The following is a 26,808-nucleotide window of genomic DNA, read 5'->3' on the forward strand; positions in this document are numbered from 1 at the left end:
TGTTGGGATTACAGTTGTGAGCTACCACACCTGGCCTAATTTTTTGTATTTTAAGTAGAGACAGGATTTTACCATGTTGGTCAGGCTGGTCTCAAACTCCTGAGCTCAGGTGATCCCCCCACCTTGGCCTCCTGAAGTGCTGGGATTATAGGTGTGAGCCATTGTGCCTGGCTTTAATTTGCAGGTTTTGTAAATGACTTGTATAATAGAAAAGCAGAGAAATAAATTTCCTTCCCATTCAGATGAACCTCATGTTTGTTTTAAGGTATAGTATTTAGGCTAGATTTCAGAAGCTTTGGGGTGAATAATGTAAGAAAGATTTTTTTTTTCTTGGCATCAAATCTTTCTGCCTGCCTCTCAACTTGCTTCAGAAAATTTAAAAGATCACAATAGTAATCAAAACATATACAGAATTGAAACAGAAGGAAATGCTGTGGGCCACAGAACTCCAAGAATTGTTTTGGTTTTTTTTAAGGTGCTACCCCATGAAAAGTACTCTCAATGCCTTTTTTTCCTTTGAGACAGAGTCTCACTCTGTCACCCAGGCTAGATGGAGTGCAGCAGCACAATCTCGACTCACTGCAACCTTTTCCTCTCAGGTTCAAGCGATTCTCCTGTCTCTGAAGTATCTGGGATTACAGGGGCACACTACCACACCTGGCTAATATTTGTATTTTTAGCAGAAACAGAGTTTTGCCATATTGGTCAGGCTAGAATTGAACTCCTGGCCTCAGGTGGTCTGCCCATTTAGGCCTTTCAAAGTGCTGGGATTATGGCATGAGCCATCGTGCCTGGTCCTACTCAATACTTTTGAAATCTTTAGAGCAACTTGAAGGCTTGTAGAAACATAGAATGAATATTTAAAAAAAGGAATGTACTCAATATTATTTATTTTCACTTTGAAAATATAAAACAAAAAATAAGGCAAGCATTGCAAGATTTTTAAAAAAAGAATTTTTCATTGTAAATTTTTAAGAGAGACAGACATTAGGAACAACATTGGCCCTTGGTGGCCAAGACCAGAGGCCTCTCTCTCCTCAGTCTGCATGGCCACGGGGTCACTTCTCACCACTCAGGGACTCTGTTCTCTCTGAAGGTTTTAGTCTGTGCTGGATGTTCTTACTTTTTTGTGACCTCAGCTGTGAATAGGAAAGAGTATTTATTTTCTTTTTTCCCTCCCTCCTTCCCTTCCCTTCCCTTCCCTTCCCTTCGCTTCCCTTCCCTCCCTCCTTTCTTTCCATCCTTCCTTCTTTCCTTAATTCCTTCCTTCCTTCTTTTCTTTCTTCCTTCCTTCTTTTCTTTCTTCCTTCCTTCCCTTTCTTTTTTCTCTTTCATTCTTCCTGCTTTCCTTTTCTTTCTTGCTTTTTTCTTCCCCTCCCTCCCTCCTTCCCTCCCTCCCTTCCTTCCTTCTTTCCTTCCTTTGTCTCTGCTTCCATCTCCTACTCTCCCCTCCTCTCCCCTCTCCTTGTTGCTTTGCTGCCCAGGCTAGAGTGCAGTGATGTAATCATAACTCACTCTAGCCTAAGCCTTCTGGGCTCAAGCAATCCTTTTGCCTAAATCTTCTGAGTAGCTGTGACTACAGGCACACACCAGCACACCTGGATACTTTTAAAAACTTTTGTAGAGCTGGGATCCTCCATGTTGCTCAGGCTGGTCATGAACTCCTGGACTCAAGGGATCTTCCTGCCTCAGTCTCCCAAAGTGCTGGGATTACAGGCCTGCACAACTGCACCTGGCCTTTGTTCATTTCTTTCATCCAGTCTTGCTTGGGGTTTACAGGAGAAGAGATTTAAATTGATGTCATCTGTCATGTTGCTAGAAATAAAAATGCTGTGATAGAAGGAACAATATTTTTAATGTAGTACCTCTACTTTTTCAGCCTTTTAAAAAATGTTGAGAGTTATTTTTGGTTGTCATTTTTTGTCAGTGTGATTAGTCAGCTTCCTTCTTTTTCATCAGTGCATTCCTGTGTATAGATATACCAAGAGTGCCTTGAAGAAAACACTACTAATCTTTCTACTTTTTCTTACATCCAAATAATGTTGCAGCAGAAAGATCATTGTATACATAACTTTGTGACCTTGTCTAAATATCTCAGAAGGTAAATTTCTAAAAGGAGAAATGCAGTTTTAGAAGATATTGGGATTTACAATTTTGTTAATCATTCACAAATAACCTTCCACAAAGTTTATAGCAACATGAACTCCTGTCAAGAGTGAGTGAAAATGCCAGTTCCCCCACAGCCTTGTCATAATGGTTAACAACTAAATTTAAAAGTTTTGTCAGCCAGTTACATGAAACTAGCATCTCTCTGATGGTGTAATATTTATTTATGTGGTCATCAGTGTGATCAGTCACCTATTCCTTTCTTTTCTGATTGTTAGTATCTTTGCATTAAATACCTCTGTATATCCTCTATTTTGCTATTGAGTTTTTTCTTATTGATTTGTAGGTGCTCTTTACATATGGCAAGCACTAACACTTTGTTACATATGCTTCCTATGTTACATATTACTATTTTCTTCCAGTTTGTTATGTGCCTTTTTATTGGCTTTGTGGCTCTCACACATCCCAACATACCCAGTGTAGAACAGAGTTTCCTTTAGGCTCCCGCCTTGGGATTGACTTTCCCCAAACATTTGTTCTTTAATTGAACAGCCTCAACAGGGAGTTTGGAAACAGACAAACACAAGGCCACATACTCAGTCCCCCATAATCTCTCCCTTAAAAAAATAACCTTTTGTTTTCAAATGACTAAGACAATGACATACTAGAAAATCTTCAAAATACCAAAAGGTTTAAAGAGAGAGACAGAAATCACCGTGCATGCATTGTTGGCATCTTACAAGAGAGGTAACAGAAAGGAGGCAGAGCAATATGTTGGCAAATAGTATTGGCAAATAGAAGTATGCCTTACAAATCTCATAAGAAACAACAAGGAGGGATGATTATTCTTAAATCTGCATCATCGGTTTACACAGAATTCCACTGTGGAACCACTTGTTTGCAAGTGAAATCTCCTGTGTGAGAGATTCTTTTGTGTTCTCTGTGAGATGCTGAGTTCCTAGGTTACTGAGAACATCAGGAATCCAAGGAACAACATACTTGTATTGTGCTCAACTTTGAAAAATGTAATAAATATTGACATTTAAAAATGAGTAAGAATAATAAGTATTGCACCAGGATTTGCAAGTCTTGAATTCTAGTTGCAATTCTACCATTCTAATATGTATGTGTGTGGATGGATGGATAAATGGATGGATGGATGAATGGATGGGTGGGTGGATGGATGGAGGTCGGCTGGTTGGGTGGATAGATGGTGGATGAATAAATGAGCAGATGGATAAATGGATGCATGGATGGATGGATGGATGGATGGATGGATGGATGGATGAAGGGTTGGGTGTGTAGATAAATGGGTGGATGGTTGGGCGGGTGGATGAATGGGTGGATGGATGGATAGATGGATGGATGGGTAGATGGATGGATGGATGGATGGATGGATGGATGGATGGCTGAATAGATACAGAGACATAGATAACAGCTTTATCAAGGTATGATTCACACAATTTTACTATTTCTAAGCCTCAGTTTTATCTATGAAATATGGAAAATTTTTATGTGCCTGACAAAGAAAAAATGAAGACTGATCCATTCTCTTTATCTGTTCTTTTTTTTTTCCATATCACTTATAATCTTGTTTTTAAATGGTAGTTTTAAAATTTGATTCATTTGAAAAATCCACCTGGGTACATCTTGATCATGTTGTTACCTATAGTTTATTTTCTAACAGTTTTATTGAGATAAAACTATAGCTATAAAGGCCAGGAGTGGTGGCTCTAATCCCAGCACTTTGGGAGGCCAAGACAGGTATATCACTTGAGGTCAGGAGTTTGACACCAGCCTGGCTAACATGGTGAAACCCCGTCTAAATACAAAAATTAGCCTAATGTGGTGGTGCATATCTGTAATTCAAGCTACTTGGGAGGCTGAAGCAGGAGAATCCCTTGAACCCCTGAGGCAGAGGTTGCAGTGAGCCAAGATTGGGCCACTGCATTTAAGCCTGGGCAACAGAACATTACATATAAATGAAATATTTATATTCTGAACATTTAACATAAATGGGATCACACACTGTGGTCTTTTGCCTGACTTCCCTCACTGGGTGTGATTTTGTGGGGTTTATCCATGTTGTAGCATGTATGCAGTGAGGTTTTCAATGCTCCTGGACTTAGCGAAACACCCAGTGAGCAGGGCCTAGAGGACCTAAATCAAGGCATTATTTCCTTACTGCTACCATCATCCGACATGAGAGGAGGGGCCAGAGTCAAAGACTGGAGGTGAGAATGACGCAGGAAGATCCAGAGACACACGGAAGACCCCGAGATCTGCAAGAAATAAGACCTGGGGGGTTGGGGTGGTGGCTCCTGCCTGTGATTCCAGCAATTTGGGAAGCCAAAGTGGGTGGATCAGTTGAGGTCAGGAGCTCATGACCAGCCTGGTAAACATGGCAAAACACCATCTCTGATAAAAAATACAAAAAATTAGGCCAGGTGCAGTGGATCACGCCTGTAATCTCAATATTTTGGGAAGCTGAGACAGGCAGATCATGAGGTCAAGAGCTTGAGACCAGCCTGGCCAACATGGTGAAACCCCATCTCTACTAAAAATACAAAAGTATCCAGGTGTGGTGGCGCATGCCTGTAATCCCAGCTACTCAGGAAGCTGAGGCAGGAGAATCATGTGAACCCAGAGGCAGAGGTTGCAGTGAACTAAGATTTTGTCACTGCACTCCAGCCTGGGTGACAGAGCAAGACTCTGTCTCAGAAAAAAAAGAAAGAAAGAAAAGAAAGAAAGAAAGAAAGAAAGAAAGAAAGAAAGGAAGGAAGGAAGGAAGGAAGGAAGGAAGGAAGGAAGGAAGGAAGGAAGGAAGGAAAGGGAGGGAGGGAGGGAGGGAGGGAGGGAGGAAGGAAGGAAGGAAGGAAGGAAGGAAGGAAGGAAGGAAGGAAGGAAGGAAGGAAGGAAGAAAAAACAAAACTTGGCCAGGCATGGTGGCAGGCACCTGTAGTCCCATCTGCTTAGGAGGCTGAGACAGGAGAATCACTTGAACCCAGGAGGCTAAGCTTTCAGTGGACTGAGATCCCAGCACTGCACTCCAGCTTAGGGCAGAGAGGAAGACTCTGTCTTAAAAGAAAGAAAAGGATGGACACTTGGGGGTCAGCTAGCACCAAGGCCGGCCAGGGATGGTCAGTATCACACCTGATCACCTGGGAAGAGAGGGATGCAACCATCAAGTCAAAGGAAGGAGGTCGGGGAGGAAAAGAAGCCAGTTTCCCCAGAAAGACGACCAACTGGTGGGGTCTGCAGTGCCATCAGCAAGCCCTGGTGTGCTGGGTCTGGGGATTTGGTGGACTCAAACCAGGACAACCCTGGTCAACCCAGGTCGGGCTGGTCACCCTGAGTACAGAGTTCCCAAGGAGTGGGCCAAGGTTTGATGCATCAGCAGGTGGTTTGAAATGAAGGTCAGAGGAGGAAGGAGAAGAAATATGGATCCTAACTGATGGGAGAGAGTTCTGTGGGGCTGGTGTCTGGGGCTCCTGCCCTTTTACCAGCCGAGGGAACAGACCCTTTGACCACCCTGCCTGGCCCTGTGCAATTCACCACCTGTTGACTTTAAAAGAAAAACAAACCTCATGATGTGTGTTTAGGTCTGTTTACTACCTGTCACTTTGCTGAAAGCCGAGTCAGGATGGTTTATCTCAGTGTGACTTTTTAATCTGATATCTTTCAGTTTGTCCCCAGGGAGCTGATGAGGATGTAAAGGGCAGTTGTAATCCAGCCAGGCTCTCCCAGTGGACAAACAACACCGTCACCAGGCCCCTGCCACACTCTCATGCCCTCATTAAGCTTAGGGAAGTAGTTTCTGCTGGAGTGACCTACTAGGTTTCTAAGCAGCCTGTGAAGCATTGTATTTCTGCTGAACAAATTGTGCCTGGGAACGTTTTACATCATATCAGGCTGTTTGTAAATACAGAGATGGTTTTTCTTCTCTTGCTTCAATCTGGATGCTTTTTATTTCATTTTCAAGCCCAGTCACCCTGGCTTGAACTTGCAGTAACAATAATGAAAGGAAGCAGCGAGAGCAGCCACCCTTATCTCGTTGCTGTTCTTGAATTATTTTCTTGAGACAAGGGTCTGGCTATGTCTCTCAGGCTGGAGTGCAATGGCATGATCTCAGCTCCCTGCAACCTCTGCCTCCCAGGTTCAAGCGATTCTCTTGCCTCAGCCTCCTGAGTAGCTGGGACTACAGGCACCTGCCACCACACCTGGCTGATTTTTGTATATTTAGAACAGATGGGCTTTCACCATGTTGTCCAGGCTGATCTCAAACTCCTAACCTCTCAAATGATCCACCCGCCTTGGCCTGCCAAGGTGCTGGGATTACAGGCTTGAGCCACTATGCCCAGCCTTAATTTTTTTTTCAGACAGGGTTTCACTCTGTCACCCAGGCTGGAGTGTAGTGGTAGGATCACAGCTCACTGCAGCCTTGAACTCCTGGGCTCAAGAGGTCCTCCCATCTCAGCCTCCCAAGTACCTGGGACTACAGCTATACAACACTGTGCCTGACTAATTTTTAAATTTTTGCAGAAATAGGATTTTGAACTCCTGGACTCAAGCAATACTCCTTCATTGGGCTCCCAAAGTGCCAGGATTGTAGGCATGAGCCACCAAGCCTGGCCCTGACTTATTTTTAATTTTTTGAGATGGAGTCTTGCTCTTTTGCCCCAGGCTGGAGTGCAGTGGTGCAATCATGGCTCACTAAAACCTCCAACTCCCAAGCTCCAGCAATCCTCCTGCTTCAGCCTCCCAAGGAGCTGGGACTACAGGTGAGCACCACCATGGCTGGCGAAGTTTTTCTTCTTTTTTCATACAGATAGAGGCTCACTATCTTCCTCAGGTTGATCTTGAACTCCTGGGCTCAAGCTGTCCTCCCTCTTTGTCCTCCCAAAGCACTGGGATTACAGATGTGAGCCATGGCTCCCTGCCTTGTTCTTGGCTTGGGGGAAAAGCACCCAGCCTCTCACCCTTGAGTATGGTGTTGACTGTGGGTTTTTTCTTCATTTTCCTAATCATGTGGAGGAAATTTTTTTCTGTCGATAATTTGTTGAGTGTTTTTGTCATGAAGGGTGTTGAATTTTGTCTGCATCTATTAAAATCATCATGTGGCCTGAGTGTGGTGACTCCCACCTGTAATCTCAATGCCTTGACTCTACAAACAAATACAAAAATTAGCCAGATGTGGTAGCACATGCCTGTATTCCCAACTACTTAGGAGGCTGAAGCAGGAGAATCGATTGAGCCCATGAAGTGAAGGCTGCAGTGAGCTATGATTGCAGCAATGCACTCCAGCCTGGGCAACAGAGCAAGACCTGTCTTAAAAAAAACAAGTAAAAAATGAGTTTCTGGACTAATTCTATCTGAACTCACTGTCAACTTCTACACCACCTAAACATCCTTCTCTATTCTAAAGCCACTTCTTGGTTTCCTCCAGGCTAAATCAAAACTTTCTGTATTTTCCCTTTAAATGGTTTCTAATTCCTCCACGTGGAGGAGTTCAAATCCTCCCTCGAGGGTCAGGTGCAGTGGCTCATGCCTGTAATCCCAGCATTTTGAGAGGCTGAGGTGGAAGAATTGCTTGAGCTCAGGAATTCAAGAGCAGCCTAGGAAACATGGAGAGACCCCATCTCTACTAAAAATACAAAACTTAGCCGGGCATGGTGATGCACACCTGTAGAAGTCCCAGCTACTCGGGAGGCTGAGGTGGGAGGAGGCTTGAGCCTGGGAGATCAACGCTGCAGTGAGCCAAGATCATATCACTTCACTCCAGCCTGTCTCCAAAAATGAACAAAATAAACCTCCATCAATATCTAAGCACCACTGAGTTCTCTGGGAAGAAAAGTGCTCACCCTAGATGAGCCAGCCAGAGTATGGTCAAATCACCGCTGCTCCCTGAGCCCAGAGCCAGGCATCAGCCCTCCCTCCTTCCTTCCCTCACTCCCTCCCTCTGCCCTTCTGTCCAGGGGTCACCAGCCTCCTGCAGCCTCGGCTCCTGCTGTGACTAATCCAGACATCTTTGACCCTATTCCTGGGGCTGTGGTGAGGATAGCAGTCGCCTAGCAATGGTTCTCAACCAGGTGATCCTGCCCCAGGGGACACTGGGCAATGTCTGGGGACATCAGTGGTTTTCATGACTGAGGGTGCTTCTTGCATGGAATGGGTGTGGGTCAGGGACACTGCCCAGCACCCTGCAGTGCCCAGGATGGCCCCGCCACAGAGAACTAACTAACCTTCATACCCATAGTGCAGAGCAGGAGAGACCTGCGTTCATTATTGGAAAAATATTGAATCTGCTTCCTGCTCACACTTGGCAATGGAATATGTTTGCAACAGGGAAGACAGTGTAAACCAGGAGGACCCCAGCTCCTGGGGCTCTCCTCCTCTTTCTCTCCCCACTCTGTGTGGATTTCAATGTGTGCAGCCTCCTGGAAACTCAGTGGAGCAGAGGATCATGGGATCCAGAGTCTCTTGGGGGTCTGTGGAATCCCCTAACCCTGGGGGTCTCACCTGGGATGATTTTGTGCTCAGGGGTCACTAGGCCATGTCTAGGGATAACTGTGGTTGTCATGGCTGTGGGTGCCACTGGCATGGAGTGGGCAGAGGCCAGGGACACTGTTCAGCACCCCACAGTACCCATGACGGCCTCACCCCAGAGAACAATTGGCCCCAATGTCCACAGGGCCTGGGGAGAAGCCCCAGCTAAAGCAAAGCCTCTAGTGTGAAGGCATACATGGGTTACATGGCAGGTCACAGAGGCTACTTCGTGTGTTAGGGATCTTGGGATCACAAGCATTAATCAGCCCCCACAACCCCAAGCTCCTGGATGCAGAGACAGTGTCCCCTACCTTCCAGGCTTCCACTGTGGGTGTAATGCTGTCTCGAGTTTCAGCTTGTCAAGAACTGCATGAGGCCCAGTGATTCAGCAGCCAAGGCCCGTCTCCCCTTTGCTGCCCATCTGTGGCCGTTACAGGTTGGCCACCAGTGTCCCGAGCCTCATGTGGGTGCCAGCTGTTGTCATAACTGACTGGAGCCTCTGCCATCCCAGGTGCCAGATCTCACAGCTCCCTTGGGTCCCAGGAACTTTCCCAGCCCCCTTCTTCCCAGGATCTGAGAGCATGGATGAGCTTTCCCAGCAGAAGAAGCAACATGGGGCATGCAGGGAAGGCTGGAGGGGTGGGAGAGACCCCTGAGTCTGTGTCTGGGAATTGTTCTGTCCAGGCAGAGTCCAAAGCCAAATGCTAAGGGAGGACCCCATGAGTCTGCGCAGGTCACATCCTCCTGATCCTCCTGATGTCTATTTTTTTTTGAGACAGAGTCTCTGTCCCCCAGGCTGGAGTGCAGTAATGCTATTTTGGCTCACTGCAACCTCCACCTCCTGGATTCAAGTGGTTCCCCTGCCCCTCAGCCTCCTGACTGGCTGGGACTACAGGTGCGTGCCACCATGCCCAGCTAATTTTTATATCTTTAGTAGAAACAGGGGTTTCACCACGTTGGCCAAGATGGTCTCAATCTCTTGACTTCGTGATCCACCCACCTTGGCCTCACAAAGGGCTGGAATTACAGGCACGAGCCTCCACACCCAGCTCCTCCTGGTGTCTTTTTGCTGCTGCAACTCTCTGTGGTGAAACCTCCAACCCAGTGGTCCTCACCTGGAGCTGATCCTGGCCCCTGGATGACACTGGGCAATGTCTAGGCACATCTGTGGTTGTCACAACTTGGAGAAAGGGCTCCTGGCATAGAGTGGGTGGAGGCCAGGGATGCTGCTCAGCACCCAGCAGTGCTCAAGACAGCCCCACTCCAGAGAACCACTGGCCCCTGTGTCCACAGTGCTCGGGGGAAACCCAGGATTATGTCAAAGATATAGGGGGTTAGGCTTATGTGTCAGAGAGGTGGCAGCCTCATGGTGAGGATACAGAGGGGCCGGACCCAAAGAAAGAGTCTGACACCCCTCCTGATACCTAAGGATGCTGGCAAGACAATGCCTGTCAAGAGGGTGGGGTGGGAAAGAGAAGTCAGAAGCCATACTGGCAGAATTTAGTGACTGGACAATTGTGGTCAGAGACGAAGGGGCAAGGGATGAAGCAGGAGGCAGGTCAGATTGGAATGTTTCAAAAAACTAAAATTTAGGAAAGTCCTAAAAAATACACCTTCATGGAAACTGAACAACTGGCTCTTGAATGTTGACTGGATAAACAATGAAATGAAGGCAGAAATAAAGAAGTTCTTCAAAACCAATGAGAACAAAGACACAACATGCCAGAATCTCTGGGACACATTTAAAGCAGTCTCTAGAGGAAAATATATAACAATAAGTGCCCATATGAGAAGACTGGAGAGATCCAAAATTGACACCCTACCATCAAAATTGAAAGAGCTAGAGGAATAAGATTAAAAAAAAAACTCAAAACCTAGCAGAAGACAAGAAATAATAAGATCAGAGCAGAACTGAAGGAGATAGAGACAAGAAAAACCCTTCAAAAAATCAATAAATTCAAGAGCTGGTTTTTTGAAAAGATCAACAAAATAGACAGACCACCAGTCAGACTAATAAAAAAGAAAAGAGAGAACAACCAAATAGATGCAATAAAAAACGATAAAGGGGAAATCACCACAGATTCCACAGAAATTCAAACCATCAGCAGAGAATATTACAAACAACTCTATGCACATAAACTAGTAAACCTGGAAGAAATGGATAAATTCCTGGACACCTGTGTCCTCCCAAGCCTAAACCAGGAGGAAGCCAAAACTATGAATAGACCAATAACAAGGTCTGAAGTTGAGGCAGCAACTAAGAGCATATCACACAATAAAAGCCCAGGTCCAGATGGGTTCACAGCCGAATTCTACCAGACACACAAAGAGGAGCTGGTACCATTATTTCTGAAACTATTCCAAATGATCCAAAAAAGAGGGAATTCTTCCCAAATCATTTTATGAAACCAACGTCATCCTGTTACCAAAACCCGGCAGAGACCCAACAAGAAAAGAAAACTTCAGGCCAATATCCATGATGAACATAGATGCAAAAATCCATTATGAATAAAGATGCAGTGGCAAGCCAACTGCAACAGCACATCAAATAACTTATCCATCATGATTAAATAGGATTCATCCAAGGGATGCAAAACTGGTTCAACATATGCAAGTCTATAAACATAATTCGCCACATAAACAGAACCAAAAACAAAAACCACATGATTATCTCAATTGACACAGAGAAGGCATTCAACAAAATTCAACAGCCCTTTATGCTAAAAACACTCAATAAACTCGGTATCGATGGAATGTATCTCAAAGTAATAAAAGCTATTTATGACAAACCAACAGCCAATATCATACTGAATGGGAAATAACTGGAAGCATTACCTTTAAAATCCAGCACTAGACAAGGATGCCCTCTTTCACCACTCCTATTCAATATAGTACTGGAAGTTCTAGCCAGAGCAATCAGGCAAGAAAAAGAAATAAATGGTATTCAAATAGGAAAGGTGGAAGCCAAATTGTCTCTATTTGCAGACGACATGATAGTATAGCTAGAAGACCCATCGCCTCAGCCCAAAAACTCCTGAAACTGATAAGCAACTTCAGCAAAGTCTCAGGATATAAAATCACTGTGCAAAAATCACAAGCATTACTCTACACCAAAAACAGACTTAAAGAGAGCCAAATCAAGAATGAACTGCCATTCACAATTGCTACAAAAAGAATAAAATACCTTGGAATACAACTCACAAGGAACGTAAGGGACCTCTTCAAGGAAAACTACAAACTACTGCTCAATGAAATAAGAGAGGACACAAACAGATGGAGAAACATTCCATGCTCATGGTTAGGAAGAATTAATATCGTGAAAATGGCTATACTGCCCAAAGTAATTTGCAGAATCAATGCTATCCCCATCAAGCTCCCATTGACTTTCTTCACAAAACTGGAAAAAACCACCATGAACTTCATATGGAACCAAAAGAGAGCTCGCATAGCCAAGTCAATTCTAATCAAAAAGAACATAGCGGGAGGCATCACACTACCGGACTTCAAACTATACTACAAGGCTACAGTAATCAAAACAGCATGGTACTGGTACCAAAACAGAGATATAGACCAATGGAACAGAACAGAGGCATCAGAGGCCACACAACATATCTACAACCATACAATCTTTGATAAACCTGACAAAAACAAGCAATGGGGAAAGGATTCCCTGTTTAATAAATGGCGCTGGGAAAACTGGCTAGCCATGTGCAGAAAGCAGAAACTGGAAGCCTTCCTGATACCTTACACTAAAATTAACTCCAGATGGATTAAAGACTTAAATATAAGACCTGGCACCATCAAAACCCTAGAATAAAATCTAGGCAAAACCATTCTGGACATAGGAGTAGGCAAGGACTTCATGAACAAAACACCAAAAGCATTGGCAACAAAAGCCAAAATAGACAAATGGGACCGAATCAAACTTCACAGCTTCTGCACAGCAAAAGAAACAGTCACTAGAGTGAATTGGCAACCAACAGAATGGGAAAAAATTTTTGCAGTTTACCCATCTGACAAAGGGCTGATATCCAGAATTTACAAAGAACTCAAACAGATTTACAGGAAAAAAACAAACAAGCCCATTCAAAAATGGGCAAAGGATATGAGCAGACACTTTACAAAAGAAGACATACGTGAGGTCAACAAACATGAGAAAATGCTCATTATCTCTGGTCATTAGAGAGATGCAAATCAAAATCACATTGAGATACCATCTCACACCCGTTTGAATGGCGATCGTTAAAAAATATGGAGACAACAGATGCTGGAGAGGATGTGGAGAAATAGGAACACTTTTACACTGTTGGTGGGAGTGTAAATTAGTTCAACCATTGTGGAAGACAGTGTGGCGATTCCTCAAGGCCTTAGAAATAGAAATTTCATTTGACCCAGCCATCCCATTACTGGGTATATATCCAAAGGACTATAAATCGTTCTACTATAAGGACACATGCACACGAATATTCATTGCAGCACTACAATAGCAAAGACCTGGAACCAACCCAAATGCCCATCGATGACAGACTGGATTGGGAAAATGTGGCACATATACACCATGGAATATTATGCAGCAATCAAAAATGATGAGTTTGTGTCATTTGTAGGGACATAGATGAATCTGGAGAACATCATTCTCAGCAAACTGACACAAGAACAGAAAATAAAATACCGCATATTCTCACTCATAGGCAGGTAAGGAGAAATGAGAACACATGGACATAGGGAAGGGAGTACTAAACACTGGGGTCTATTGGGGGGAATAGGGGAGGGACAGCAGGGGGGGTAGCTGAGGAGGGATAGCCTGGGGAGGAATGCCAAATATGGGTGAAGGGGAGGAACGCAGCAAAACACACTGCCATGTGTGTACCTATGCAACTGTCTTGCATGTTCTGCACATGTACCCCAAAACCTAAAATGCAATAAAAAAATACATGCTTGAAAACACGTGCATTTTTATGGAAGATATGTATGGGAACATATATGTGTACATGCATGTATATGTAAAGATGGGTGTGTGCCACTATATTAATCTGACATCTACCTTTCTAGCTTATTTGTCTATATCCACCCATCCTCCATTCATCTATCTAGTCAGCATTTATCCAGCCAGTCAGCATTTATCCACCCAGGCATCTATCCACTTATCCACATCCTTTCATCTATCCACCATCCATCCATCCATGCATCCAACATTCATTTAGCCATTCATGCATTCATCCAACCACCCAGTCATTCACCATCAATACATTCAACAACCCATTTATCCATCTATCCGTCCATTGTCCATCTGTCCATCCACCCACCTATCTCTCCAGCCATTCATTTATCCATCCATCCATTCACCTACCCATATATCCATCTATTTGTCTATCCATCCATCCATCCATCATTCATTCAACCATGCAACAACCCACCTAGTCATCCATTTATCCATCCACCCATCCATCTATCCATCCACCAACCCACCCACCCAACCATCCACCCAACCGTGCATCCACTCATCCATCCTTCCAGCCACCCATCCACCTATCCATCCACTCATTCACCCATCCACCCATCTACTCAGCCATTCATTTATCCATCTGTTCACTCACCTACCGATCCATCCGTCCATCTATACATCCATTCAGCCAGTCATCTAACCACTTCACCCAGACACCGACCCACTTAGTTATCCATCCATCCATCCATCCATCCATCCATTTATTCATCCATCCATTCACCCATCCAATCCAGCCATCCACCCAACCATGCATCCACTCATGCATCCTTCCATCTACCCATTCACCTTTCCATCCACCCACCCACCTATCTACCCAGTTACCCACACATCCACCTGCCATCTGCTTATCCACCCACCCACCTACCCACCCACTCATTCATTTGTCCAGCCATCCATCTGTCCTCCCACCCATCCTCCCACTTATCCATCTGTCCATTCATCTCTGTCCTCCCACCCACCCATCAGTCCACCAACCCATCCAGTCATCCTAAGAAGTCATTCTGTTTTTCAGGCTCCTCTGGGATGAGATGGTTTCTCAGATGTTCTCATTTCTGGCACCCTCATCAGTCATGAGGAGGTCTGGTCAGGTGTTTTGTGGGTTGTCCCGTGACTGGATTTGTCCAGTGTCTTTCTCACAGTCAGACTTGAATGATGGGTTTTGGGGAGAAAGCCCACAGATTTGAGGGCCTTCTTGTCACATCCCATCAGGGGCACATGATAGCCACATTCCTTCTCACTGCTGATGAGCTTGATCACCTGGCACAGTAGTGTATGCCAGGTTTCTCCATTGTCATTTTGATTTCAAGGTTACATTCTTTTCCTTTTTATTTTCTTTTTTTTCAGATGAAGTCTTGCTCTGTCACCCAGGCTGAAATGTAATGGCACTATCTCTGCTTACTGCAACCTCCACCTACCAGGCTCAAGTGATTTTCCTGCCTCAGCCCCCTGAGCAGCTGTGATTATAGGTGTCCACTACCATACTCGGCTAATTTTTATATTTTTAGTAGAGATGGGGATTCACTACGTTGGCCAGGCTGGTTTTGAACTCCTGACTTCAAATGATCCACCTGCCTCAGTCTCTCAAAGTGCTGAGGTTATAGGAGTGTGCCACCTCACATGGCCCGTGGAGACATTCTATTGGATCCACACACAGTATTGACTCTGGGTTCCTATTGAGGGATGCTTGCATGTGTGTGTGTGTGTGTGTGTGTGTGTGTGAGAAAAAGAGAGAGAGAGAGAGAGAGAGATAGGACTGGCCTATTTCCAGAGCCTGCGAGTGTCCTTCCCTCCATATTCTTCCCTTTCAGCCTCAGCTGAGCTCTTTTGGGACCGAGTTCACTGCAGCTTGTCTGGTCCCACCAGCTCCCAGGTCCCCCAGCCAGACGTGTCATCCCAGGTTCCTCCATTTGCGGCCCTTGCTTTGAATTTACAGGGCTGCTGAGCAAAATTGGAAACTCATCAGGGAGTATGAAAGTCACTCTAGAAGGTGGAAATGCCAGCAGTTGCCAGACTCCAGCACCTGCACCAACAAGGAGTCTTGCCACACAGCTTGGAATGCGGCAGGCACAGCTGGAGGGTGGAGCAGTGGAAGGTGAGGGCCTCTGTCCTCCCAGATCTCATGCCATCATGACAGCTGCCAGACTGCACTGAGCTAGTTCTGGTTCCACAGCCTATGAAGGGGGCAAGAGATCTGTTTCTCATCATTAGAATAGTACAACTTCCTTTTTACAGTAGTAACACTGGCTTGTTGCTAAAAAAACGTTTTCAGAAAACACACAAAGGTTCAAAGAAAGAAGGATAGGGAGAAATCACTGAATTTTAGTTTATGAGGGTGAAGTTTATGGTCTATAAATGATTACTCAATTTTTTTTCGGTACAACTTTATTTACTATTTATTGCACATAACTCAAGGTCTTTAACTGCTAACCACCAAAGGTTCAAAGGACTATTTTTCCATGAAGTTTAACATTAACGTTAGTTAATTCATTTACTCATGTGGTGTTTTTTATTGTAAACATCTGAATGATTCACATTGTCATAGTTCCTGAACTCATAAGTGTGGACCATGCACAGGCTGGCAGCAAGCCAGAAAGCCACTCTTCAAGCAAACAGACTCTCTGCATAAAGAGGAAATTCATAGCACAACACTGAACGTCCAACCGAAGTCATCTCAGAATTATACATATATTGACTTTTTAATTCACATAGGATCTGGAACTCAACTGGTTGGGCGGTTGGTGATGGGGTTGACCTGATTTTGGGAGAACTGTTCCTGAAATAATTAAGGAAATGGGGGTTCAATCTTTCTTCTTAGTTGCTTGTTCCTCCCCAGTGCCTTCAACTGTCTTCTCCTCCTCTTCAGCTTCTTTGGTTTCCTCTCCTTCTTCAACTTCACCTCCTTCTTCTTCCTTTGCTTCTTCAGACTCTTCCTGGGCAGCTTCTTCCTCTTCAGCTGCCTCCTCTTCCTTGTCCTCAGCTTCTCCTCTTCCTCAGCTTCTCCTTCAGAGGGAGGCTCATCCTTGGCTTCCTCAGCCTTAGCAGCCTCCAGGGTTTCCTCTACTTCAATCTGCTCCTCTTGGACATGGCTGGTGTAGTAGAATGAGAAGGAGCGGGTGGACATCACATAGGAGATGGTCTGTAAACCACCATAGGCAGATCCGCCAAAGACCTGGGAGCTCTGGGAGTAGCCACTGGTTATGCTTCCCACCCTGGTGAAACTGAGCCAGGTCTCCTCACCTTCCAAGAGTTTCCTGTAAGCTGCTATCTCAATATCCAAAGTCATCTTCACGTTGAGGAGGTCTTGGTATTCTTTTAGGTATCATGCCATTTCACTCTTTGTGGTCCTCAATGCATTTTCTAGTTTGTTGATCTTGTCCTGCATAGTGCTGATGCCTGCGTTCTGCTTGTACTCCAGCTCCTGCAGCTGTTTCTCCGGCACTTCGTTCATGCCCCAGCATGCTTCGGTTTCCAGGGTCTTGGCCTTGAGCAGGTGGCGGCTCTCAGACACCTCGTTCTTGGCAGCACGCACAGCGTCAGTGTTCTTGGTGGCGCTCTTGGTCAGCATGGTGAAGCCGCTCTTGAACCACTCCTCGGCGTTCTGCATGTTCTTGGCGACCAGCTTCTCTTACTGAGTGCGGAGCATGGTGGTGAGGTCGGGTTTGGTGGACACGTCCATCTCCACGGAGATCTGAGCGTACTGGATCTGCACCTGCAGCTCGGCAATCTCCTCTTCGTGCACTTTCTTCCAAAAGCGATTTCGTCCATCAGGCTGTTGCACTTTTCGAGCTCCGCGCCATGTCGTCAGTGCCTTTGCACGCTTCCGTCAGCTGGCCCTCAGCACCCTCGCGGCTCAGCACCTCCTCCTCTTCATGGCGCATCTGCAGGTTGTGCAGGGTCTCCTCGAGCCCTTCATGCTCGCCCTGGAGCGCCTGCTTCTCGTTGGTGGTATCTTCTGCCACCACGCACAGGTCGCGGATCTCCTGTTCGTACAGTGCCCAGAAGCGGGACGGCTCCGAGTGCTTCTGGTGCAGCACCAGCAACTCCACTTCCTTGACCTTGTTCTGCTGCTCCAGCTCCTGCACGCGCTCAATGAAGCTGGTGAAGCCGTCGTTGAGGTCCTGGAGCTGTGCCTTCTCCTGCGTGTGGATCGAATTGAGGTCGTTGCTGATGGTGGCTACCTGGCTCAGATCGAGGTTCTCCAGGCTGTGTATCAACAAGCCAGAGCAGGACAAGTTGCTACGGTGCATGGACAGCGAGGAAGTAAATGGCGCTGATCAGCTGGAGTAAGTGGAGCACGCGGTGCTGTAGCTGCTGCACACGCTGGAGATGTGCACCCGGGGTGTCTCCACATAGCGCCGCTTGTAGGAGGTCGAGTAGTACGCTTGAAGCTAAAGGAACTCATGGTGGCCGCCGGTGGCTCCCGGGCCCCCGGCGGCGGTGGGAGCCTGGAGAGAGAGAAGGACAGGGGAGAGAGGGAAGGGGGAGGATGGATGGCTGTATGCTGATGTCTGCATTTTTTTAAAAGGAAAAGTTCCCTAAGTAATCCCAGTCTGGTGATGAAGACTGTTAAAATATCTTCCAAGCTGCCTGCTTTTTTGTTTGTTTGTTTGTTTGTTTGTTTCGACACAGACTCTCACTCTGTCACCGAGGCTGGAGTGCAGTGGCACTATCTTGGCTCACTGTAATCTCCACCTCCCGGCTTCAAGCAATTCTCCTGCGTCAGCCTCCAGATTAGCTGGGATTACAGGCATGCGCACCAAGCCTAGCTAATTTTTGTATTTTTGGTAGAGTCAGGGTTTCACTGTGTTGGCCAGGCTTGTGGCGAACTTCTGACCTCAGGTGATCCACCTGCCTCAGCCTCCCAAAGTGCTGGAATTACAGGCATGAGCCACTGTGCCCAGCCCAGGCTCCCTGTTTCTAACTGGCTGTTTTTGATAGTTTTGAATGTATTGAGAAGTTGCAAGGCTAGCTCAAGGCACTTCATACACTCTTTATACTCAAATATACCAGCTGTTTACACTTGCCCTGTTTTTTCTTTTATTGTTCTCTCTCACTCTCATTCCATTGTTCACTGTATGTATACACATTTATGTCTATGTGTTTATGTATAAATTGCAGGTAGATATGTATCTATATATCTATGTATACTCAGATAGTTACTTATATGGCATATATACTATATATATATATATTATGCAGTTATATATACACAAAATTATATGTATGTAGCTATATGTGTATACATATTGATTTATTTCCATCTCTTTGAAATTAAGTTGGAGACATTATGCGCCATTAACCCTAAAGACCTCGGTGGACATTTTCTAAGACCAAGGCCCTTTCTTCCCTCCCTCCCTTCCTCCCCTATCTCTTCCCTCTCCCTTCTGTCCCCCTTCCCCCTTCCCTCTTTCTTCCCTCCCCTCCCCGCCCCTCTTCCTTCCCTTCCTTCTTCCTTCCCTCTCTCTCTTTCTTTTTCTGAGACACGATCCACCCTGTCACCTGGGCTGGAGTGCAGTGGTGCAGTCATGCCTCATTTCAGCCTCAGCCTCCTGGGCTCGAGTGATCCTCCCTCCTTAGCCTCCTAAGTAGCTGGGACACACCACCATGATTGTCTAATAACTTTTGTTTTTTCAGAAACAATGTCTTGCCAGTCACCGAGGCTGGAGTACAGTGATGTGATCACAGCTCACGTCCAGCCTCAAAATTCTGGGCTCTAGCGATCCTCCCACCTCAGCATCCCAAGTAGCTGGAACTACAGTCACATGCCACTAATTTTTTCTTTTTTGGCAGAGAGAGGGTCTCCCTGTGTTGTCCAGGCTGGTCTTGAACTCCTGACCTTAAGCTAACCCCCCACCTCAGTATCCCAAAGTGCTAGAAATATAGGCATGAACCACTGGCACCCAACCAAGCTGGTGCTGTGTCCTTCTGATACATTGCCATAATTCTTAGAGTTCCCTTACTTTCTGGCACAAAAAGATGCTCCAGAAATATATTCTTTTCTGCCCCAATCCTGGAGCCAACCTCTTCTCTAAGCAGTCCTGATGACTTTTAGTTCTTCCAAACCTAGGTACTGTTAAAAAAAAATTGACTGGACATGGTGGCTCATGCCTGTAATCACAACACTTTGGGAGGCCAAGGCGGGTGGATCACCTGAGGTCAGGAGTTTGAGACCAGCCTGACCAACATGGAGAAACCCCATCTCTACTAAAAATACAAAATTAAGCCCAGGCGTGATGGCTCATACCTGTAATCCCAGAACTTTGGGAGGCCAAGGCAGGTGGATCACTTGAGGTTGGGAGTTCGAGACCAGCCTCACAATAAAGTGGTGAAAGTCTGTCTCTACTAAAATTACAAAAATTAGCCAGATGTGGTCACAGACACCTGTAATCCCAGCTATTCAGGAGGCTCAGGCAGGAGAATTGCTTGAACCCAGGAGGCGGAGGTTGCAGTGAGCCAAACATCACAACATTGCATTCCAGCCTGGGCAACAGAGCAAAACTCCAACTCCAAAAAAATTAGCTGGACATAGCAGCACATGCCTGTAATCCCAGCCACTCAGGAGGCTGAGACAGGAGACTCACTTGAACCCAGGAGGTGGAGATTGTGGTGAGCCAAGATTGTACCATTGCACTCCAGCCTGGTCAAGAAGATTGAAACTCTGCCTCAAAAAATATGCACTACACCCACACATATATGCACTTTTCTGAATAACAATAGAATCATACTATTGATACTGTTCTTTGACCTTTTTAGAAAAATTTTAGCAATAGATTATAGGAATCTTTCTGTGTTATCAAATACAGATTTGTGACATCCTTTTTAGTGAGTATTAAGTGTTTTATCTTATGGTTGTACCATAGATTAATTAACTAATGTCCTAAATTAAATAGGAGTGTGGTGCTGCAGTCAGGGCTCACAGCAGCCTGGAATTCCTGGGCTCAAGCGAGGCATTTAAGTTGTTTATTATTCATTTACCTTTATCCGTAATCCTTCAGGTAAAATGCTTTTTGTGTATGCACATCTGCACAGTCCTATGAGCATATACTGAGGACAGTTTTCCAGAGGGAGATTTGCTTACAAGGACAGTTATTCCAATGTCCTCCACCCACTGTGTGCTAGTCCATGACTTATCACACCATGACCATCCCTGAATATTATCTATTTAAAACAATACTTGCCAGTTAGATCAGATGTGTTAGCTCATACCTGTATGTTCAGCTTCTTGGGAAGCTGAGGCAGGAGGATTGTTTGAGCCTAGGAGTTTGAGACCAACCTGGGCAACATAGCAAGACCTCATCTCTACAAAGAAATTTGACAATTAGCCAGGCATGGTGGCATGCACCTGTAGTTTCAGCTACTTGGGAGGTGAAGGTGAGAGGATTCCCTGAGCTCAGGAGTTTAAGACTGCAGTGAGGCATGATTGCACCACTGCACTCCAGCCAGGCCAGCCAGGGCAACAGAGACCCTTTCTCTAAAGAAAAAAAAAGAAAGAAAAAGAAAAAATGTCATTTGAAGGCTAAAAGTTACATCTCATTGTATGATCTATAATTTTTTTTATTACTGGAGAGCTTGACATTTTTCCTAATGAACATTTACCATGCTTTTTGTGGATAATGTTCACTTTTAACAGTTTGTTTCTTAATTTTGAGATAATTTGTGACTTACAGAAGAGGTGCAAAAATAGTACAGAGTGTTCCTTTACACCTTTTATTGGGCTTCCTGTTGGCTGACATCTTCCATAACTACAGAACATTTATCACTACTAAAAAGTCAACTTTGCTGCAATATTAAGTACAGAGCTGATTCAAATTTCATCATTTTTTCCCATTTCCATGGGCTTTTTATGTTCCACGATCCTATCCAGGATCCCACATTTATTAAGCTAGTTTATTCACTTTTTATTGATTTGTTGGAGATATTTATATATTAAGGACCTCAACTTTTTGTCTCATCCCTTTGACAAAGTATTTCCATTTTGCTTTTTCACTTTGGTGATGACTTCAAGAGATGGTTGGTAGGGGACATATGATGATGCTGGCATCCTGGCTTAAGGCAAGGGTTATAGGGCACAGACTTTATGGCAGATCCTCCACACACTGTTCTCACCTCCCCATGCCCTCCCACACTTTCTGTTTCTCTAACACACATTGAGGAACTGGCCACATGTCACCTTGTGAAACCTTGATATTTTTTCCCACAAAGTTGTGCCTACCTCGAATAGAGCTTACATCTTAGACCATATCACAGTTTGTAAATTGTTTCAACATCTGTTGGATGATGCAGAGTGAATGGGGCCCAGTTAGTCACCTTGTTGAGGAACATGTCACAGTATCCCCACCCTTGAGGAGAAGGGGAGGTGTACCATCCTTGCAGAGTGAGGTGCAAACACCTGCAGAAGTAGGCATTGTGAGTGCAGCCAGGAGCTGGGCAGCAGGTGTCCTGGCTGCCGACACAGCTTTGCTGCTGTGTTTGATGAGCAATGCCAGGGACCAATGAGGGGCCCCCACATCCCACCCGACAGCCTCAGACCTGTTCTCACCCACTGTGGTTTGAGAACTCAGTGTCTCACTGACCCCGTCTGGGTAACTTGCAAGTGAAGGAATTGACAGCTGGTGCTCCAGGCCACCCAAGAGACTCCACCATCAGTCTGTCACCCCGGCCACAGGGCACTTTTAGAGAAACTCTGTTGGGGGAGGAGAGATGTGGACGCACATATTAATCACTTTCAGGCTGCAGCTAAGGCACTTCTGGTGAGGGACATCACAGTGAGAGGGCAAGACTCTGTCTAAAAAAATGAAAAAAAAAAGAAAATTGGGCTGGTCAGAGGCCTACACCTGTAATCCTGGCACTTTGGGAGGGTGAGGTGGGAGGATCACTTGAGCCCAAGAGTTTGAAATCAGCCTGGGCAACGTAGCAAATCCCTGTCTTTAGAAAACATTTGAAAAAATCAGCCAGGGTGGGACTGTGCTCCTGTATTGTTAGCTACTCAGGAGGCTGAGGCAGGAGGAGTGCTTGCATTCATGAGTTTGAGACCAGTCTGGGCAACCCCTGAGGCCACATCTGTAGAAAAATTTTTAAAAATTAACTGGGTGTGATGGTGGTGTGCACCACAGGTGCACTCAGCTACTCAGGAGGCTGAGGTGGGAGCATCGCTTGAGCCCAGGAGGTCAAGACTGCAGTGAGCTGTGATTGCAACACCACACTCCAACCTAGGCAGGGAAGCCAGACTCGGCTTCCTAAATAAGTAAATAATAAAATAATAAAGACCAGCCAGGCATAGTGGCTCATACTTGTAATCCCAGCACTTTGGGAGACTAAGGCAGTGGATCATGTGGTCAGGAGATTGAGACCCGCCTGGCCAACCTGGCCAACCTGGTGAAACCCCATCTCTACTAAAATACAAAAAATTAGCTGGGTATGGTGGGGCTTGCCTGTAATCCCAGGTACTCAGGAGCTGAGGCAGGGGAATTGCTTGAATCCAGGAGGCAGAGGTTGCAGTGAGCCGAGATTGTGCCACTGCACTCCAGCCTGGGCAACAGGGCAAGACTCCATCTCAAAAAAAAAAAAAAGACCACATTAGTCCTCAGGGTTTCTGGTTTCCCCAGATGTGTGAAGGCAGCCAGCAGCTGCTGCAGCTCCTGTTCCCCACCCAGTGGCTGACTCTGACCTCGCCGGGCTCAGCAAACATCCAGGGGCCATGGTGGACTCTCAGAGGGAGTGGGACAGCCCCATCCAGGGCAGATTCCAGCACACTGCATGCAGGCCTGGGTCGCAGGCTTTTGCTGGAATTGACTCCGCATGTTTGTTTTTGCTGTAGTCCTCTGGGGCACTGGGATACACATCCTCTCATCATCAAGGCAGCCTTGCTGCTGTGGGTTGGGAAACTCAGTCTTGGAGCCCACCAGCGTCACGACTCCTGCTCTGGGAGCACGTGTGGTGCAGCATGTGTCTGAGTGTGTGTGTCTGCATGTGTCTGTGTATCTGGTTCTGTGTGTGTCTGTGTCTGTCTGCATGTACCTCTTTGTGAGTGTGTGTGTCTGCCTGCATGTGCCTATGTGTGCATGTGTGTGTCTGCGTGTGCATATGCCCTGAGGAAGCACCCATTCTGCTTTGTGCACTTCTCAGATGCTTTTCAGATCAGTCCCAAGGGACAAGAGCTGGGGGCTGTGGCTCACACCCATAATCCCAGCACTTTGGGAAGACAAGGCAGGAGGATTGCTTGAACCCAGGAGTTCCTGACAACAGCAAGACCGTCTCTACAAAAAATTTAAAAATCAGCTGGATGTGGTGGTGTGAACCTGTGGTCCCAGGTACTTCAGAGGCTGAGGTGGGAGGATTGCTTGAGCCCAGGATGTCAAGGCTGCAGTGAGGTATGATGGCACCACTGCACTCCAGCTGGGGCAACAGACCAAGACGCTGTGTGTGTGTGTGTGTGTGTGTGTGTGTGTGTGTGTGTGTGAGAGAGAGAGAGAGAGAGAGAGAGAGAGGAAGGGAACGAAAGAAGAAAGAAGGAAAGAAATAAATAAGAAAGAAGAAAGAAAGAAGGAAGGAAGGAAGGAAGAAAGAAAGAATGAATGAAAGAAAGAATGACAGAAAGAAAGAAAGAAAGAAGAGACTCTTGGTGTCTGGGCACGGTGGCTCATGCCTGTAATCCCAGTACTTTGGGAGGTTGAGGCAGGTAGGTCATCTGAGGTTGGCAGTTTGAGACCAGCCTGGCCAACATGGAGAAACCTCATCTCTGCTAATAATACAAAATTAGCCGGGAGTGGTGGTGCATACCTGTAATCCAAGCTACTTGGGAGGCTGTGGCAAGAGAATCGCTTGAAACCAGGGAGAGCCAAAATTGCACCCCTGCACTCCATACTGGGCACCAAGAGCAAGATTTCATTGGAAGAGGGAGAGAGAGAGAGAGAGAGAGAGAGAGAGAGAGAGAGAGAGAGAGAGAGAGAGAGAGAGGAAGGAAAAAGAGAGGGAGGGAAGGAGGGAAGGGAAGGGAAGGGAGGGAGGGAGGGAGGAAGGAAGGAAGGAAGAAAGGAAAGAAGGAAGGAAGGAAGGAAGGAAGGAAGGAAGGAAGGAAGGAAGGAAGGAAGGAAGAAAGGAAAGAAGGAAGGAAGGAAGGAAGGAAGGAAGGAAGGAAGGAAGGAAGGAAGGAAGGAAGGAAGGAAGGAAGGAAGAAAGGTAAGAAGGAAGGAAGAGAGAGACTTCAACCAGACTTTCTTCCCTGGTTCCCTGACAGCTCAGAGATAACCATTGTGCCCCATAGCCAAGCAGCAGCTGGACGTGACAGCCTTTCACAGGCCCTTCCAGCAGCCTTGGAGGAACCAGGAGCCCATTTAATAGACAGGACCCTGAGGCTTGGATAGCAAGTGGGGTTTCACATAAGAGCAGCAGAGGAGGCAGAGAAACAGACCCTCGTGCACACCCTGTGGGAATGGAACAAGACCCAGCCTGGCAGCTCCTCATGTGGGTAAACATGGAATTATCATAGAGCCCGGCAACCCCACTCCTGGATAGAGACCCCACAGAATTGACAGTAGGGGCTCAACGAGTCTCACTCTGTCACCCAGGCTGGAGTGCAATGGCATGATCTTGGCTCACTGCAACTTCTGACTCCCAGGTTCAAGCCATTCTCCTGCCTCAATCACCTGAGTAGCTTGGATTATAGGTGTGTGCCACCACACTCAGCTAATTTTTGTGTTTTTAGTAGAGATGGGGTTTCACCATGTTGGTCAGGCTGGTCTCGAACTCCTGACCTTGTGATCCACCCACCTTGGCAACCCAAAGTGCTGGGATTACAGGAATGCGCCACTGAGCCTGGCCAGGGTTGGGGTTTTAATTCTTTTTGTGAACTGTGGGCTCACGTACTTACCATCTTTCCACTGCTGGAGGAGGGCAGTCTGCCTCTGCGAAACCTTCCAACACCTTCCACTCATGGCTGATACTTGGCCCCTGGGCTGTCTCTCAAGCTCCTCCTGGGAACCATTGTGGGGCTGTGTCCTTAGGGATTTAGCTTATTTGCTGCCATGAGTTGTCAGCTAAGTGAGTGTGCAGATCCCCATTTTACAGTTGGAAGAACTGAGGTTTGCAGATGCCACTTCCCCCATGCATACCTTCCTGACCAGGTCCAGTTCAAGCTCTGCCTGTTTCCCCATGCCTGACTCCCATAGTCGATTTTGTGTTGCTATGAAGAAATAAATCTGAGGCTGAGTGATTTATTAAGAGGTTTGCCAGGCGCCATGGCTCACACCTGTAATCCCAGCACTTTGGGAGGCCAAGGTGGGCAGATCAAGTGAGATCAGGAGTTTGAGACCAGCCTGGCCAACATGGAGAAACCCCATCTCTACTAAAAATGCAAAATTAGCTGGATGTGGTGGTTCATGCCTGTAATCCCAGCTACTCTCTCAGGAGACTGAGGCAAAAGAATCACTTGAACCTGGGAGGCAGAGGTTATGGTGAGCTGAGATTGGGTCACTGCGCTCCAGCCTGGGCAACAAAAGTGAAACTCTGTCCCCGACCCAAAAAAGAGGTTTATTTGGCTCACTGTTCTGCAGACCATACAAGTATGGCACCAGCATCTGCTAGGCTTCTGGTGAGGCCTCAAGAGACTTCCATTCATGGCAGAAGGTGAAGGGGGAGCAGGCATCTCATATGGCGAGAAAGGAAGTGAGAGAAAGGAGGGAGTAGGTGCCGGGCCCTTCTTAACAACCAGGTTGTCCCTGAACCAATGGAGCAGAAACTCACTCATTCCCGAGGGGCAGAGTACCAAGCCATTCATGAGGGAGCCGCCCCACAACCTGAATGCTACCCACCCAGCCTCACCTCCAACATTGGGGGTTGCATTTCAGCATGAGATCTGGAGGCACGAACATCGGCCTGTGTCACTGACCTTGCTTAATCCTGTGCTGCCGGATTCTGGGATTTTGCATTTGTTTTTGTTGTCATTATTCTCATGTGTTGGTTCTCAGCTGGGGTTGATTCTGCTCCCTAGAGGACACCTGGATACATCTGGTAACATTTGTGGTTGTCATGGCTGGGGGGTCCGTGATGTCTGGGGGCAACTGTGGTTGTCACAATGGGGCCCTGTGACAACCACAGGTCTGGAGTGGGTGGGGGCCAGGGAGGCTTCTCAGCACCCTGCAGTGCCCAGGATA

At 46.3% G+C, this 26,808-nt stretch overlaps 1 long non-coding RNA gene and 1 pseudogene across 2 annotated transcripts; both read right to left on the minus strand.

Annotated features, from left to right (window-relative positions):
- Positions 1–896: 896 nt before the first annotated feature.
- Positions 897–26,664, minus strand: LOC144579135 (uncharacterized). 2 transcript variants are annotated; one of them, XR_013526046.1, is made up of 6 exons: positions 26,544–26,664; positions 25,527–25,692; positions 23,089–23,209; positions 22,231–22,340; positions 1,599–1,830; positions 897–1,139 (listed from the first exon to the last, which is right to left on the minus strand). It is a non-coding gene; the product is annotated as an uncharacterized LOC144579135 (long non-coding RNA). The 2 variants fall into 2 exon arrangements; XR_013526047.1 differs by lacking the exons at positions 22,231–22,340; positions 23,089–23,209; positions 25,527–25,692.
- On the minus strand, positions 15,435–21,979 carry LOC100390389 (neurofilament light polypeptide pseudogene; annotated as a pseudogene).
- Positions 26,665–26,808: the final 144 nt, after the last annotated feature.

The sequence above is a fragment of the Callithrix jacchus genome, chromosome 14, assembly GCF_049354715.1.
Source record: "Callithrix jacchus isolate 240 chromosome 14, calJac240_pri, whole genome shotgun sequence".
Taxonomy (NCBI): Eukaryota; Metazoa; Chordata; class Mammalia; order Primates; family Cebidae; genus Callithrix; species Callithrix jacchus.